Genomic DNA, 18,187 nt, shown 5'->3' on the forward strand with positions numbered 1-18,187 from the left:
CTAAGAAATTTCTAGATGATCAGTTTTTTCAATAGGGAAACTTTCGGCACTAATATAGACTTGTATGAGTATGTGAAAATGTATGATTTTTAAAATTTATGAGTTAGCTGAGACTCAGAGATTAAGTGAATTACTTATAATGGCAGATTTGAATTCAGGTCTTCCTGGATTTGAGTATGTAATATTGTACACCATGTTATATAGTCCTTCAAATTTTCTTATTCTAAAAGCTTATTCTAAAACTCTTTTATTCTTTGATTTTAATTTTCCTATATTCTTTTTTGCTAAATTCTAGCAACTGGTAATTCTTTCTAGATGAACATTACATTTAAAAGCTGCCTATGATGATCCTCTTTTCTAAATTTAATTGTTTATTGAACAAATAAAATTTACAATCTATAAATCTTCATTAGGGGAATATTAACTCAGTAACATTATGATGAATTGTGTTGTTTGTTGTTCATTTGACTTTTTGATTTATCAATAGTTTTAAGGAGATAAATGCCTTATAATCTCACAGTAGGCCCATTATGAAGGTTTTTTGATTTGTTACATTAAATATAATTGACACATACTTAATTGTGACTTTTTATAGTGGCAAGAAATTGGAAACTGAGGAGATGCTTATCAGTTGGAGAATGGGTAAATAAATTATGATATATGAATGCTATGGAATATTATTGTTCTGTAAGAAATGACCAGCAGGATGATTTCAGAGAGGCCTAGAGAGACTTACATGAACTATGCTTGGTGAGTAGAAATAGGAGAACATTGTATATAGCAACAGAAAGATTATACGATGATCAGCTCTGACAGATGTGGGTCTTTTCAGGAGTTAGGTGATTCAGGCCAGTTCCAATGATCTTATGATGGAAAAAGCCATCTGCACCCAGAGAGAGAACTGCTGGGACTGAGTGAGGATCACAATATAGTATGTTCCCCTTTTTATTGTTGTTTGTTTGAATTTTGTTTTCTCTCCCCTTTTTCCCCCTTTTGATCTGATTTTTTTAATGAGGCATGATAATTGTGGAAATGTGTATAGAAGAATTATACATGTTTAACATACTGAATTACTTGCTGTTTAGGGAAGGAAGTTGGGGGAAGGAAAGAAACAAATATTGGAACAAAAAGTTTTGCAGAGGTGAATGTCAAACATTATCTATGCATATGTTTTAAAAATAAAAATTCTTAATCCAAAAAAAAAAAAGAAATTGTCTTTCATTATTTGATATATGCTCTAAATTTATCTGTACATATGTAACATCCCCCCTAGTGGAATATAAGCTCCTTGAGTCTAGAGATTATCACAATATTGTTTTTGCATTTCTGTATACTGACTTGTACATTTGTTGTTGATTTGTTTCAGTCATGTCTGATTTTTCACGAACTCATCTGGGGTTTTCCTTGCAAAAATTCTAGTGGGCTTTGCCATGCTCATTTCTAACTCATTTTATAGATAAGAAACTGAAACAAACAGTGACTTGTCTAGAGTCACATAGATAGTTAGTGTCTGAGGCCAGGATTAAACTCAGGAAAATAAACTTTTTCACCTTACCATCTGGTGCTGTCCACTGTGCCATCTAATTGCCCCTCATCCTGCATATAGATGATATTTAATAAATATCTGCCAAAGTGAATTGTAGACTCGATTTGCCTCAACTCCTGTGTAGCCCAATATGCTACTTTAAGTATGAATCTCTTCTACAATATTATTGAAAAAATAGACATAAAATTTCACTAAAAGACTATAACATTCTTGATATAGAGTTTATTAACATTTTACATTAAAATTATGTGGTTTTATGACAATGATGTCTCTCAAAAAAGGGTTCTAAGCACTTACTAACAATTGGTTTTGAGAAACAAGTATAAATTATGCAAAATGTGTGCATTAGCAACACAGAAAATTAAAAATGGGGGCAATTGAGGATAGTAAATTATAGAAGGATGCACTAATTCAACAATATTTAGAATGAGTTTCACTTTTGTAGCTTCAGAGACCTAAAAGATATTTACTGAATTGGGAAACTTGCTTATTCTTAAACCAAAAGGCCTAATTTTAGTTTTTGTTTGTCTTTCTTATGTTGAGAATATTGAAAATTTTCTCTTTCAAACCCCTTTAAGTACATATTTAGTCAGGATAGAAATATGCATTTTTCTTTTAAAGAATTCCTTCAGAACCTGCTAAATCTCTTAGAATCATAAAAACTCAGCTTTGGAATGGATATTAGAAACCATCAATTCAACTAATTTATAAGAAGAAATTTATATATATATTCCCCAATAGAAGAAGAACATCCCCAATTAGTGTTTTTTCCATCTTTGCTTGAAGACTTCTAGGCAGTTCTAGGCAACTCACTACCTCATGAAGTAAACCAATCCATTTTAGAGAGTTCTGACTGGACATTTTTAAAAAAAAATCTGCCACTCTGCCCCTTGGATTCTTTGGAAATAACATGGAAAGAACACAAAGACTATTCCCACTATAGGGTACCTAGTCATGCACTTTGTTTGTGCAGGAGGGAGGATGCAAACATGGGAAGGCAAAATAGACAAACTACCTCAATTAACCATAAAAAAATGTGATTTAAGAGTTGTTAAATACTATATGATAATATCCTTACGAAGTTATTTAACAATACAAAGGAGTATAAAAGAAACAATCACTATAAATATTTGCTACTTATGGTTCCTAATTGAGGAGTAGAAAATGATTCAAACTGTCTTAGATTAGCATAAGGCATTAATTCATAACTCAATTTATGCCTCATTTGTACCATCTTCTTTTCAATGATATTGGTTTTATCTTTGTCCATTGAATTTGACATCTATCCTCTTGCATTCAGACTGTCTCCATCCTCCTCATCAGATAGTGCCCTTTGTTAATACAAATAGTTAAAATTCCATTATAGTGTATACCATGGCCATATTTTGTGGGTAAAGACGAGTTTGGTTATAACAATTAGAGGCATATAAGATTATAAGTAGATGAATATAAGACTTCAAAGCTTGGGATCTGGTGATGAAATTAACTGCTCAGTCTTTCAAGACAATACAGAAAATTATGATTTCTCATTTGCATAGCTCAGAAAGATAAATGTCCAAAGTTACATATGTAGTAAATGATTGAATCCTTATTTGAACCATGGACTATTGATTCCAAATCCAGGAGTCTATGTATTTCATTATATTGTCTCCTCCAAAAGAAAAAGCTTCTATCAGCTCTTGCTTTGGCATGCTTTTTTTTTTTTTATTAAAGATAACTTTAGTTCCTTTTAACAAACTGGATTCACTTTAACTCTGAGACATAAAAATGACTTGAGAATTAAAAGAAAGGAATGGAATTTCCCTATGATTCTCACTTCTTCCCCCTCCTTCATTTCAACCAGTGACTGAATAGGCAGGTGAGATATTTAAAAGAATATTTAAAAAAAATTCTCTGCTTGTGACTTGAACATCTGCTCCCACTGATTCCTACAGCCAAATTATCATGCTTTAACAATGGGGTTTAATAAAGGAAATGCAGACACTTTCTGAATTGAGGCAGTTTTGAATGGTGCTACTGTAAAATGGGATCTCACTGAGAGGGTCCCAATCAGTCAGAACAGTGAGATCCATTGAGAAGTCATGATCAAGTAGCTATTAGGTTTGCCTTATTGTCAGAGTTCCTCAATTTATGCAGTTTTTCTTCAGTCCTAAATCCTGAAGCTTCCAAATATCAAAAGGGTTCAATATCACACCAAAGAGGTATTTAAAGAAAATTGGCCCCCAAATTACCGCACTATTGTCATATGTTCTTATCCAGTTCATATAAAAGCTAAAGTGGAAGCTATTTTTAAAGTCTCATATCAAGGGGGAGAGGGTGGAGAATAAGCCACAACTCTCCCAAGTTTTTTTTTTAATCAAAAGTTTAGATTTAACTGTTTTCTTTCTTTCTTTCTTTCTTTCTTTCTTTCTTTCTTTCTTTCTTTCTTTCTTTCTTTCTTTCTTTCTTTCTTTCTTTCTTTTTGAATGGTAATTTGAAAAAATCAAATCTGAATATAGTCATTCTATTACTACATATAAAGTAAAAATGTTGTCTTCTTGGAAACTAGGAAATTTGTATCCAGGGGACTATTAGCATTTCAAAAATGTGATTAATAGAGAGTGAATTCCGCATGCTTTAGGTGGTTACTTTGTAATTGCTTTTTTTTTTTTTTTTTTTTTTTACTGACTGCTTAAGAGCTAGTGAAAACACCTGAAAACCCAGTCCTCAAAATATAACAGAAATTAGATCTTAGCATCCAAGGCTTTTCTAAATCTTACTTTGCCTAAGTTATACAAATTATTTTCTACTCCTCTGAAAAAGAGATATTACATATAGCCATTTCAGTGTCCTACCTTTCCCTTGGATATAGCTTTTTATTCTAACCTTTATGGATTTGCTTATAGTAATCTCTTCACCTGGAATTCTTTTTCTAATTGCTATTTTCTATTGATTGACAAATTTAGAATATTTTCTTATATAATTGTATCTCTGCTAATGTCCTTCGATATATCATCATGGTGTGAAGTTGACTCTGGTATCTAGATGACAATGTCAATAGTCTTTAAATTCGAGAACATCCTTCTAAGATCTAGAGCTCCTAAGCTGTAAAGACTTCAAGATTGGGTTGGTCATTATACTTATATGCCTGTCAACTAAGAACCAGCCTAGTCTGGTTTGTATCTACTCAACATCAAGGTATCCTTGGATGTGAATTCAACAACAAATTCAAAAGATTCTCACATAATAGATATATTTATGGAAAACATAAAGATATCCTAGATGACAATGTATTTCAATGGATTTAGATGGATTCTTAGCTTATGAAATGGTCATATCCAAAGAATATGGAACTGAAAGGAGATATCTATGGAATAACGGTATTCCATGAGAATTTTTCTTTGCACTTCTTGATGTATTTCTCTATTTGGTAGATGAAGACAAAGAAGGCATTCTCATATAATATACAGCTTAATCTAGAAATCAAATGGAATAATTGCATTTATTCATTGATATAACAATTAGTTTTTGTAGAATTATGATGGGCTGGAACAATAGGTCTAGTCTATAAAATTTAGTAGTGATGAATCTAAGTCCTATACCCAAGTTCAAGAAATATAAATCCTGTACTTAAGTTAAAAAATGAAAAAAGTCAAGTCAAAAAATACTTACTTAGTATGGAGGCTAAGAGAAAGTGAGGGGTTGAAGATGATGTCTAAGTTGCAAGGATGGGAGACTGGAAAGTTGATATTATCTCTTGAAGGTTTTTTTGGAGAAAGGCAATGAGTTCAGCTTTGGATGTGTTGAGTTTAAGATGTTTATTGGACATCATACTTGGATATCAGGCCAGGTGTCAGAAAACCAGTTGGAAATGAGAGACTTGGGGTAAGGAGAAAGGTTATACCTTGATAAAGAGATTTGAGAATCACCTGTGGAGTGAATTTATGGGAGCTGCTGAGATATTAAGTAAAATAATAAGAGAAGAGGGCCAGGACAGAACCTTGGGGGACACACCTGTTTAATGTGCCTTCTTGGGCAGAAAATCCAACAAAAGAGTCTGAGATGTAGGAGGAATAGGAAGAGAACCAGGAAACTGCAATGTCACCCCAAAAAACAAACCAAAACACTAAGTATCAAGGAAATAATGATTGCCAAAAGGTTGCAGAAAGGTCATTAAGAATGATAATTAAAAAAAAAACATACATCGTTAGATTTGGCAATTAAGAATCAAAATTTATTTGAAAGATTTTATCTGGTAGAGTTAAGATTGCTTGAGGTGAGGAAGAGGTGAGCTGGAATAGAACATTCATTTCAACAACTGTTCATTCCATTTTTACTAACAACTGTTACATTTTAATTATAAAATTTTCCATGATTATGTACCAGTCCCACCACTTCTTATTTCCATTTATAATTTAAAAAAACTTTTTTACTGACCACATCACTCTTTTTCAATTTTTCCATTTCATATTTCAACTAGAAGAATTTAGAAATTAATGCTGAATGGGGATTTTGGTGGTTATTTGGTACCCATTTAGTACTTGGATTCCAGAAAGAATCCAGGTGATGACTATTGCCTAAATATTCTCTTAGTTCTGTTCAACAATTGCTGTGTGACCTTGGGAAAATCAAGTAACCTCTCCATGCTTCAGGTCTCAGGTAACTCTCTCAGTTGTATTTAAGTACGATATAAGCCTCCACTGAAAGATGGAATTTGTTCACCTAGGAATTCCCTATACCAATGAAATCATGTGTTTGAGGAAAAAATCTTTAAAAAGATTTGTATTGGATTACTCAACCAGAATATCATGATCTACAAATAGACCTTGAACCATTACATGATACTCTTCCTAGCTAGTTGCTGTATAGATTCAGCAAAGCAAGACTTAGGAAAGCCTTGTATGCTAAGGTATAAATTGGTTATATTTTGAGGACTGAATTTTCAGCTGTTTTCACTAGGTCTTAAGCATGTCACTGAGTCAGCTGATTTTTCTTCTTTTGCCTATCAAGGACACCAGAGAGAAAGGGATCACAACTGTAATCTCCTTTTGTCTTCCTTCTTTACTATCAATGACTTATACTTTCTTCAATTGGCTCTCTTCTCTTAACTCATACCCTACTCAAACTTAATGTTCCTAAGATTTTTAAGAAATCAAAATTAGCTCCTGACTAAGTAAGGGTTAGAGACCAATTGATGTGCACATATAAGAGTAAAAGAAAAAGAAGTATCCTCAAAACTAATTCCTCTGGGGATAGCACAGTGTTCTCCTTATGCTGAGTCCTATTTTTTAACTGTCTGTCAGAATGACTAATCATATCTCTTTGCTCTCCTCTCTACCTCATTTTCAAGTGACTTCTTTTTTTCTGTAATTCATAAATCCTGGCTTTCATGTGAGCCTTCTATATGATACTTTATCAAATGCCTGTTCAAAGCCTGAGCAGAAAATATAACCTGTGTCTTTGAGTTCCTTCTCTCAGCTATTTCTTTAGTAATGGAATCTATTTTTTAAAAGGAGACATGCACTCATGGCAGTAATAGTAGATATACAGTGTTTCATCCAAGGATCTCTAAGCATTTCCTCTAATATTAATACTTGTTCCAAGAAGTAAGAATAAGAGCTGTATTTTTCATAGCTTTTTTGTTTTACCTGTATTCATTTCTGAATTTTGGCTCCCTTTTCAAATGAATTGTTTGAGCCAAATAGTTCATTTTGAGTTGACTGGTGATAAAATTGAAGCTTTGCAGGCAAATGAAAGAATAAATATGATTAAAATGTCCTAGGTTTGCTTAGAGGGATTGACTTCTGATCATTCCCATCACTACTCTTCATCACTTCTTTTTTTACCTGTAACTTGGAACCACTAACATGATCCACATTAATTTTATAGAGTATTTTCATGTTCCTCAGAAATTTTAGAAGGATATCACTGTGGTGTGAGGACATTGTGGAGTAAGAATTATTTATAACTAATGAACAAGTATATTGAGTAGCTGTGAATCCAAATGGATTCAATTTACAATAAAAGTTATAATTTATTATTATCCTGATTTTTTGGGGGCAAAGAGGGGAATTATGGTAGCAATGGTAGAGGTGAATCTCTTCCTCACAAGTATTTTTTTTTAATTCAGCTCAAGAAGTGTTCCTTAGAAATCTACAGTATTCTATAAAATGCAAGGGCAGTAGAATATTCACTTCAATTAAAAACATTTATTAAGTGCCACTTTATTCCAAGCACTTTGCTAAGTGCTGAGAATACAAAAAAAAAACACACACACACACACACACACATATGTATATATATATGGAAGTTTGAAAATGGATAGTCTTTTCCCCAGATTTGGAGTGAGGGAATGTTGAATTTTAGCTCTGTGATTTATTACCTGTATGACATTGGCAAATCACTTCATTTATCTAGGTCTTATTTTATTCATAGTTAAGATGAAGAGATAAAGGCTAGATGATCTTAAAGATCTCTTCCTTCTAAATTCTATAATTTTACACACCCACTTGATTAAATATCACAAAAAGTATTCAGGGAGATAGGGACTGTAAGGATTGTGAGAAAGCAGAGAGAGATCCCTGGGAACTGGAGCAAGTATAGAACATTTCAATAAGATCTGAGTAAAAGACAACATTTCAGTAACATCTGAGTAAATGTAAAATGTAATGAAAGGAATGCATATAGCATATTGGAATAATTTTAAAAACATTGGATGGACTAAATATTAATTCATGTTGTAGAGTAAATGAAAGAAAGTGAATTTGGAAAAGAATAGCTATGTTATGGGAGACTATATATCACTTGATCTTATATGAAAAGTGCCTTGTCAGCAAGAATTTTGCTGATTTGATTAGATTATTGATAATAAACATTGATTAAATATCTATTGTATGCAAGGAAATATGTCATATACTGGGGATATGAAGACAACAAAACCATTCTTATAATATTTTATCAGAGAAGCTAATTGATTCTTAATAGTATGCATGTTAGTAAGCTAATAAATGTTTATGAAGCAGGTGCTAAATACTAGGCACTGTGTAAAATTTTGGAGGATATAAAGACAAAAATATGTATATATGGCCTCAAGAAGCTCATACTCTAATAATGGGGGAAACAACCTATAAATAGTTGTACATAAGAATTATATACAATATAAATGTCAGGTTTTCTTAGAGGAAAAATATGATAAACATTCATTCATAAATGAGGGGGAGAAAGAAAAAAAGTTAGAGGGAATAAGAGAATGACATGATAAAAATTTTAAGATTAATTTTGGACCAATGAATGTGAATGACAAGACTGGAGGCAGAGATGTTTATTATAACCATCTTGCTAAGTGAAGGATATTTTTTTTCAGTTGATGTTTTATGTGACTTCAGCATAGCATTTGGTGCAGTACCTCCCAAACTAGATTCATATTCCTCCCAAAGGATGAGATGACCTTCTGCTCCAAACTTTTTCTTTTAAAGAGCAGCCTTTTATGCAGGAAAGAGTACAGGAATCATAGTATTTAAATTCAGGGCCTGACTTATATTTAGTAGTTGTGTGATCTTGGACAAGAGACTTTATGTCTTGAACCTCAATTTCCTCATCTATAAAATAGGGCTATTCACAATTCCTACCTACAGGATTGTGAAGAAAATATTTTATTATTCTGAAAGTATTATAGAAAGTGTTATAGAAATAGTAGTATTCCTTTTAATATAGTCACTTAGACTCATCATTTTGAATTCTGCATCTCCTACATTCAGATAGTTGGCTCATGGTTTGAAATGTCATTGATTTTTTGAAAATACATATTTCAAAGGAAGACTTGATTATTTGAAAGTACAGATTAAAAAAAAACAACTCAAAGATGAATCCAAAATGATGAGCTTAGCTAACAGTCAATATGAATATATTGCTTATAAATAAGGTTCTTTACTCAGGTATAATGTTATTGAAAATCAAATACATTGAGTTTTACATAAAAAAAACTCACTAGATCTATGCTATCATTTATGTAAAAGAGCTCTGTGAGAAAACTGTACTACCAATGTAGCTTAGAGTCTTAGTTATTTTTTATGACTTCTGTAAAACATTTAGTATAATATCCCTCTTGAAACTTATTCCTTTTCTTGGAAAAAGAAAAGGTTCTTGCATCCTTCTGGAATTTTGGAGGGCTCACTAGCCATTCCTCTGTGTCTTTGCCTTAATAACCTTTCTGTTCAACACATCTTAAGCTAGGTTAATCTTCCCTGTAACAATTGGCCCAATTCTCCAAACATCCCCTTTTAAAGGGAATCATGGGGGGATAAGAAGTTATATGCTTTTGACTAGGACCATATAAATATTTCAGAGGCAGGATTCAAAAAACAGGTTTTCCTTCATCTGAGGCAATGTGTTTATGTAATAAGAATGGTTATTTCTCGTTAAAATAAATATATAGTATTTTAAATAATTCTGTTTTCCCTTTTAATATGCATAGATGCTCATGTTAATCATCATATTCTTTGGGTTATTTTAGTTATTTGCCTTATTTTCTCAAGGCAATCTATGCTAGTCAACACTATACTTAAAATCATTTAGCCCAGCTACTTGAGCAAACATAATACCTCGAGACTGGCAGGCTTTGTGTTTACCAGAAATTTTCTTGTTATGCATAGAAGAAATTGCATATTGCCAAATGAACCAATGATAGTATAACATTCTCATAATTTGAATCCACTCCTCTAAGTACCTCCGGACATGGAAAAAAAATTCCCAACACTAGAAATAATATAGATAATTATGTAAATGAAAGGATGTTAAGAGTAATTTAAAGGAATTGTGATTATTCTTTCTGTCACTAATGGTAGTCACGTGAGCTAGATAGGCTTGTTGATGATAGGCTTTATTCTGGAAGAGAGAGAGAGATATAAAACTAGCAACATGATAATTTTGTTGTCCTCTGACTTGGATAGACATCGGTAATATTCTGAGGAGTGAAAGGAAGAAGACAACCAACATGGTGAAGGATCTCATAGTCAAGCCCATGTGAGGATTGGTTGAAGGATCTTGTCACTCTTAAGACTTGAGGTAGAAATACTAGTTATCTCTGATCGACTGTAACTTGAAAGTGGATTTAGATCTGTTCTGCTTGACCTTAAATGGCAAGAATACAAGCAAGAAGTGAGAGCAGCAGAAGCAGGAGTCAGTTCATGACTAAGGAGAAATCTTAATGACTAGAGCCATCAGGAAGTAGAATTTGGGGCATCAGGAAGTAGTGGATTCTACCACAAGGCTGAGTGGAAGTGTGAGGTTAAATAAAGTCTGGCTGACCACTTACTGAATATGATGTAGACAGGATTTTTCTTCGTTATGGGTTGGGATATATGTCTTCAGGTAATTTATAATTTATAATAACAATAACTGAAATTTACATTCACTTTACATGTTACAGTATACTTTACATATATTTTCTTAAATTGATCCTCATAATAAACCTGTGAGAAAAGTACTATATGTTTAAGTGTATCATTCCCATTTTATGGATAAGAAAACTGAGGATCAGAGGGATTGAGATTTACCTTGGTTACAAAACTAGTCAGAATCAAAGATGATGTTCAAACTCAAGTGTTTCCTAAAGGAAGGAAGGAAGAAAATAAGTATTAAGTACTTGTTTTTGCCAGGTAGGCACTAGGGGCAGCTGGATGGCACAGTGAATAGAGTGCTGGGCTTAGAATCAGGACAATCTGAGTTTAAATCTGACCTTAGACACTTACTGTCAGTGTAATCAGGAAGGTAAAAAATCATTTAATCCTGTTTGCCTCAGTTTCCCCATCTGTAAAATAAACGGTAAGTTGGCAAATACTTCAGTAAGTTTCTTTGACAAGAAAATCACGAATGGGGTTATAAATAATCAGACATGACTGATACCACCAAAAACAATAGTACATGCTAGATAATTTACAAATAATTTCATCCAATTTTCATAACAATCCTGGGAGGTAAATACTAATTCTATCCCCCATTTTATAGTTGAGGAAACTGACATGGGTAATGGCTGTGTGACTTGCTTGCAGTCACACAGTAAATGACTGATGCCGAATTTGAACTCGGATATTCTTAACTCTATGCCTACCACTATATCTACTATATTTTCTGGCTCTCTAAAGGGAATTAGTACCTAACTTGTCTTTCATCAAAAATACTTGGAAAAGCAATAGCCTCTTTGATAGTTCCATTTTATGTTTTTTAAATTGGTTTGGGGAAAAATGAAATTGAAAAAAATAATTTGAATATTTCTGGTGAATTTGAACAAGAACTTTGAATAAGGAGGGGTTGTTGTAACTGGAAAAGTAATACTAGTTGTAAGGCCACATTTTCTCTACACTGTAGATTTATTTAAAAAGGACTGTCCTTTCCTTTACATCATTTGATCTCTATTACAATTCAATAAGAGAACTGTCAGCTTTCTTTTTTCAAATGAGGAAGAAGATTCAGAGAACTTAGGAGAAATATATGTAGTAATATAAGTAGAAGATTGTTTGGTTATTTCACTTTCATCTGATTCTTCATTACCCTATTTGCAGTTTTCTTGGAAAACTCAAGTGGTTTGTCATTTCTTTTTCCAACTCATTTAACAGATGAAGACACTGAGGCAAAACAGGCTTACGTGACTTGCCCAGAGTCACACCGCTAGTAAGTATTTGAGCTTGGATTTGAACTCTTTCTGACTCCATCAATGTTCTCCATCCATTGTGTCATCTAGCAATTGAGTGAGTTTTCTGATTCCTGGATAGATAATTTATCAAAATACATTTCTTGTCCCTGTAGTTCCTGATCTATTACTAACTGAGCAAAAACTGTCATTAGTGCTGTAGTTTCTGTAAGATGATTTTGGAATTGGGTATTGTTTGCTTCTTCTACAGAATTGAATATTCTATGTCAGAATTTACTTTTCAATATTTCAAGGAGTATGGGACTGTGAATTGAGCTCTGGTCATGGAGTCAGGGAGAGCTAAGTTCAAAATTGACATCTAATACTTACTAGCTTTGTGACTCTAGACAATACACTTGGCCTTTCACTCTCCTTGCCTCCTCAACTGTGAAATGTAAATAATAATAATATAACATACCTTGCAGAGTTGTTGTGAAGATCAAATGAGATAATATTAGTACAGTGGATGACAGATATTAGGCACTTATTAAGTGCTTATTATGCTCTTCATTCCCCCTATAGAAGTCCTAAGCCTTCCATGTTTTAAATTATATTCTTCTCTTTGAAATACAAAGAAATGCCTTGGAGTTAAAATATGCCCATAACACCTTTACCTTCCTTTCCTATTTTCCCTGGACTTGTATGTCCCATCTAACTCCTTGGGAGATTGTGAGATTGGACCAGGGGATTTGACTAAGTAATACTAGTTTTACTTAGTGGTTTCAACTTTTAACTTTTTAATTACAGATTTTTGGTCATTGTAGATAGTCTAGTAGATAGTATAACAAGTTATTAAAGTCTAAATTAAAATTGTCTCTTGGTTGTAAAGTTTCAAATGAACAATTTTTACAATCTTAAGTTGCTCTGGAACTATCGGCCCACTGTTGAAGTCTTCCCATCATGGGAGAGTTGGTCAGAAATTATATTCTACTGCTCGAGATTTCAAAAACCCAGAATCATCTTCACATTCTGATAAGGCATTGAAATAAGACTTCAGTGGAGTTGATGATCACTGATAGAAAAAATAAAGCCATTTTATTCTGTATTCTGAGGAAAACCCTTTCCTTTCAAGTTAAAAATGCCTAGCATATAATGAGCCTTTAATCTAAGCATGTCTGTAAAGAGTACCATTCCTTGGAATTATTTTCTTTTCTGTGTCAGAACAACTTGACCAAAGACTGCTGTCCCTGTTTTCTTTCTCTTGAAGAGTTTCTGTAGAAAAAAGAAAATATATCTTGCTAATCCTTTCTGTTTTTTTTAAATATTATATGAACAAATGGAAGAATCATAGAGCTAGAAGGGATGTTGAAAGAGATATTGTTCCAGATCCTTGTAGGGAGATAGGAAATAATAAAATCATTTATAATTCCTTAAGAAAATGCCTCTTAAAGGGTTGGTCCAATTAGAAGAGGGGTAGCACTGGCTGGTGTTTTGATAAAATTTTCCAGTTTTTCCTAGAATCTTTCCTATCTATTTCTTGGTCTCAGTCACACTTTAATCTCCTAGAATCCCCAGTATTTCTTGAGGCTCAGGTCTCTAATTGCAAATTCAGCATTCTTTGTACTGTAGCTTGTGGGTTCTATATCCTATGTTGTAGACATTTTCTATTTGAAAATCATTATGATTTTACTGCCTCATTCTCTTGGGGTTTCAGGAGACTTTTAGAGGATCATCAAAGTAGATTCACTTTCTGTCCTTGTCTCTTATTACCTTTTTTCTCCCAGTTGACACCAGAAGTGCTTAGCTTGCTATGGTTTGGTTATATAAAAGTGAAATAGGTTTCCTTTAGAAGTAGTCTCCCTCTCACCCTTGCCCTCTCCATTAGAAGCCTTCAACCAAAGGTTGAATTGTCACTTGTTGGGTAGAAGGCATTGTTGTTTCACTATGTTTGGACTAGAATTGAGATGCCTCAAAACTCTAATTGTAATGGGCTGAATCTCTGAGCAGATGCACTGAGGTCCGGAGAACTTGAGGCTAATTATCAATTGGACAATACTCTCTTAATATATGCTTGGAGAAGGAATGGTCCTGCCCACTCTCTGTGCAAGTCTGATGTGTTGTATAGGAGATTGCATAGAGAATTTGCTGGGGGAAGTGTGAGAGCCAGAGGCACTGCTGGCCAGGTTTGTGTGCCGATTGCTCTTACTTCATATTGCCATTCCCCTTCACCTCCACAAAGAATGAAGATTAAGGATTTTCCCTTATCCTGACTCTGGATGATTTTAATATACTCTGGGTGCTAAACACAGTCATCACATCTGATATTTTGTAATTTGTGACAAATTATCATGCAAATCATTAAATCTATATTATATTAACTTTGCTATGTGTTTCATTTGGTTATAACACTGAACTTTGTTCCCATATGTGTACTCTACATAGTTTGATTGTTATACTCATCTTTTCACAACTTCAAACAGAATTAGAAGGCACAATGGTTAGATCAATAATTTTCTTGTCACCTTACCCCTGGTAGCTTATGATTTAGGGAGTTGATGGAAAGGCAGTTCTGTTGCTTTTAAGTAGGACCTCTCTGTTCACCACAGCATCTCACAAAATATGAGCAGGAGGGTAAATGGCAAATTATTACAAGCTTAGATACAGATCATTCAACAAACATTGATTGTTCAAATCCTTTCTCATCTCAGCTTTTCAGAATCCTCTCATTTCATAGCTTAGTACAGTTATCTTGAGTAGCTTCTTAGCCCTTTCAGCTATACTTGTTCTTTCCCTTAAATATTTCTAGAACATCATGTCTAAATCCTATTTTACACTTGTCACAATCTACTTCATAATATTTTTAGCTTTGTATGTGCTGTATCCCTGCTCATACTTGGTCTCAAATAGAATAAACTCCTCGAATTGCAGGAACTGTGTAATTTCCTTAATTTTTGTATTTGCAGAAACTAGCATGGTGCTTTGCATTATAAATGTTTGTTGACTGACTGACTGAATGAGTGCCTACTTTATGAGAAATGTTTGACAGGGTTATGTATAAACCCAAATGACCCATATTACTTTTTTCTTACAATTCACAGAAATTATGAGTTACCTAACCTCATTCAATTTTAGCTAATAATTTGATTCATGTCAGGAAAAATTCTGTAGCTGGAAGCCTTGGGTAGCAATTATATTGCTACATTCAGCATCATATTGAGTTTTAGCATCATTTCAACTGGCACAATTCACATTCTGAATTTTCTTTTCTGAAGTCCCTGGCCTCAGCATCCACAGCAGATTCTCATTCTTTAGAGCTCCAACAAGAATTAAACTTCCATGTACCATGCCATGTTTTCCTCCCATCAAAGCGTGGTCATAATAGTTTTGTATTTTTACTTAAAAGCTTTGGGGTTCTTTATAAAATCCCATGGGAAAAATGATATATTTTCTCAAATTAATGTCACTGAATATAATCGTATGTATGATGAGAATTTCAGATCTGGGATCCACTTTCCACTTCTTACTCTCTCATCTTCATTGGCCATAATCCAAAATTCTTTACAAAATATGATTTGTAGTGTTTCACTCCTGAGACACAAAGGCTGAAATATTACAATGAAATCTGTCTTGTGAAATGCTACTTGCTGGCATTAGGGTAACAAGGCGGCATCTGGGGGAAAGAATATTTAAAATAAGTCATCTCACACCATTTGCATTAGCACAAGGACCAAGCAGAAACAGAATTCAGAGGAAGTCACCTCTGGGCTAACTCGTACACTTTCCATCTTGCCATCTCTTTTTGAAACACTGCATGATTTAAATTATGAGGGTTAGGAATTTGTAAGATTTTTACATGCAAGGAATAAATGGTAGAGAGAAATAAATGACAATGTGGAGAGACGGGAAACATCATAAGTATCATATAATTCTTATATCAAATTTATAATTTGACATAATTAACATTTTGATGAAAGCCCTCTCCCACAAAGGATCATATATTCCATCTTAAAACACACACACACACACACACACACACACACACACACACACATACACCTATTCCCGCACCAAGATTTTAATATAATTTTCTCCCTTCCCATATTTTGTCTGCTAAATGAACTATTCTTTAATCATGTCCCACCCTCTCTAGACACTGTGGTTTGGTGTGCACCATTACATGCATCTCCTTACATCCTTTGTTTCTTCAAAGGTGAGCTTAGGTATTAAATCTCCACGAAACCTAATCTTTTCTGTTTCTCATCCCCATATCACCACAAAGCAAAGGTCCTTCCCTCCTCAAAACCCTCGTGCCTCTCTGTAGATCTCCTTTGTACTTACTTATTTCTAACTTGGGAAATAATTTTTTGTAATTTAATATGTAATTTTTAATATTATTTATTGCCATCTCTTCTTTCCTTGGCTCAACTATATTATAAGCTCCTAAAGGAAGGAATTGTTTTAGTTTTTCAATATAAATATCTAGAATCTAGAATAATGTCTTGCATTGTGCTCAATTTGAAGTTAACTAGCAGAATAAAAGTGAATATTTATGGTTAATTAAAAATGCTATTTTTTTCTTTGCCAAAGGTTTTAAGTGAAATAGAAATTGTCTCAAAGCATTCTTTGAAAATATGTCATCATCAGAATTTGGACGTGAAATTAGATTTTTGTTCTCACCCTTCTTTTTAAATCTCATAAATGCAGGGTTTCTTCTTGCCTTCCATACACATGTAAAATTCTGTCCTTATTTTGAAATGAGGCAAGTTGCTGATACCAAGCTTTATTTTTTTTTCCTCCTCAAAACATATTCTTAAATTGTACTCTTTAGATAAACTGTCATGAGAAAATTTAAGAAAGAAAATAATGCTTTTGTAACTGATATATTATCATCTCCCTTTCCCAAAAGACTCTGAGCTTATGGGAATTTGTTTTAATCTTGGGAGATTTAATACAAAATGGACAATTTCTCTCTTTAGCTTGTTGCCCTCACCTGGAACACTGCAGTAAGTCTCTAAACAGCCTCAGTATCTGTTTCCTAATCTGGAGACAAAGAGTTCCTAGCTTCAGGATAGGAATGAAAATTACTATATGAAACGCCCTCTTTTTTACCCAAAAAAAAAAAAAAAACCCAAACTCTCCAAGACTCAAAGGAACCTGTGAAACAATTATAGAAAAAAAAATTAGAGTTCACATGTAATCCTTTAGCTGTCCCTTAGAAAGGATCCAAATTTGGGGTTGATGTAATTTGTATACAAATACCTCATGTAATAGATTTATAATTTGATGTAATTAAATTCTGGTGAAATCCTTCTCCTATTCTTAACTCCTAGTGGTGCTGTCCTCAGGAAAACAAAATATACTTGGTGGTTTTTCTCAAATAGGATGCTAAACGATATATATTGTTTTTTCTCTTATATTGTAGAATGCTGCCTCAGACACTTAATAACAGTGTGACCTCTTGCAGTTAACTTCTATCTGCCTCAGTTTCCTCATCTGCAAAATGGGGATAATCATAGTACCTAGCTCCTGGAGTTATTGTGAGAATTGAGTGAGATGATATTTATAAAGTGATTTGTAAATCTTAAAGTGCTTTCTATGTGATAGCTAAAAGTCAGTTAAGTGATACAGTGAATAGAGCCTTGGGTCTGCAGTCAGAAGTTCAAATTCATCCACAGATACTTCCTAGTTTTAAGTCCAAGAACTTCTATCTACTTGAGTTTTATCAACTATAAAATGGCTATTATAGTAACAATAGCTATCTAAAGGGATTGTTATATTGTTTGTCCTTCATTCTTGAAAAGGACTGTGGTATCAGAAAGGTGATATCATGATGCAAGTGAATTGACTTTAAGTGAGGGAAGAGTGTGCAGAGTCACCACTTTCTCATTTGGAGCCATCTTTCCCAATGACAAAATTTATATCAGGATAACTGCACATAGCTCTGATGTAGTGAAAGGCTAAGGATCAAATGAAATGATAGCTGCAAAGACTTGGCCTAATGCCTGACATGTTTAGACGCATTTAAATCTTTTTTT

Source organism: Antechinus flavipes, chromosome 5 (genome assembly GCF_016432865.1).
Source record: "Antechinus flavipes isolate AdamAnt ecotype Samford, QLD, Australia chromosome 5, AdamAnt_v2, whole genome shotgun sequence".
Taxonomy (NCBI): domain Eukaryota; kingdom Metazoa; phylum Chordata; class Mammalia; order Dasyuromorphia; family Dasyuridae; genus Antechinus; species Antechinus flavipes.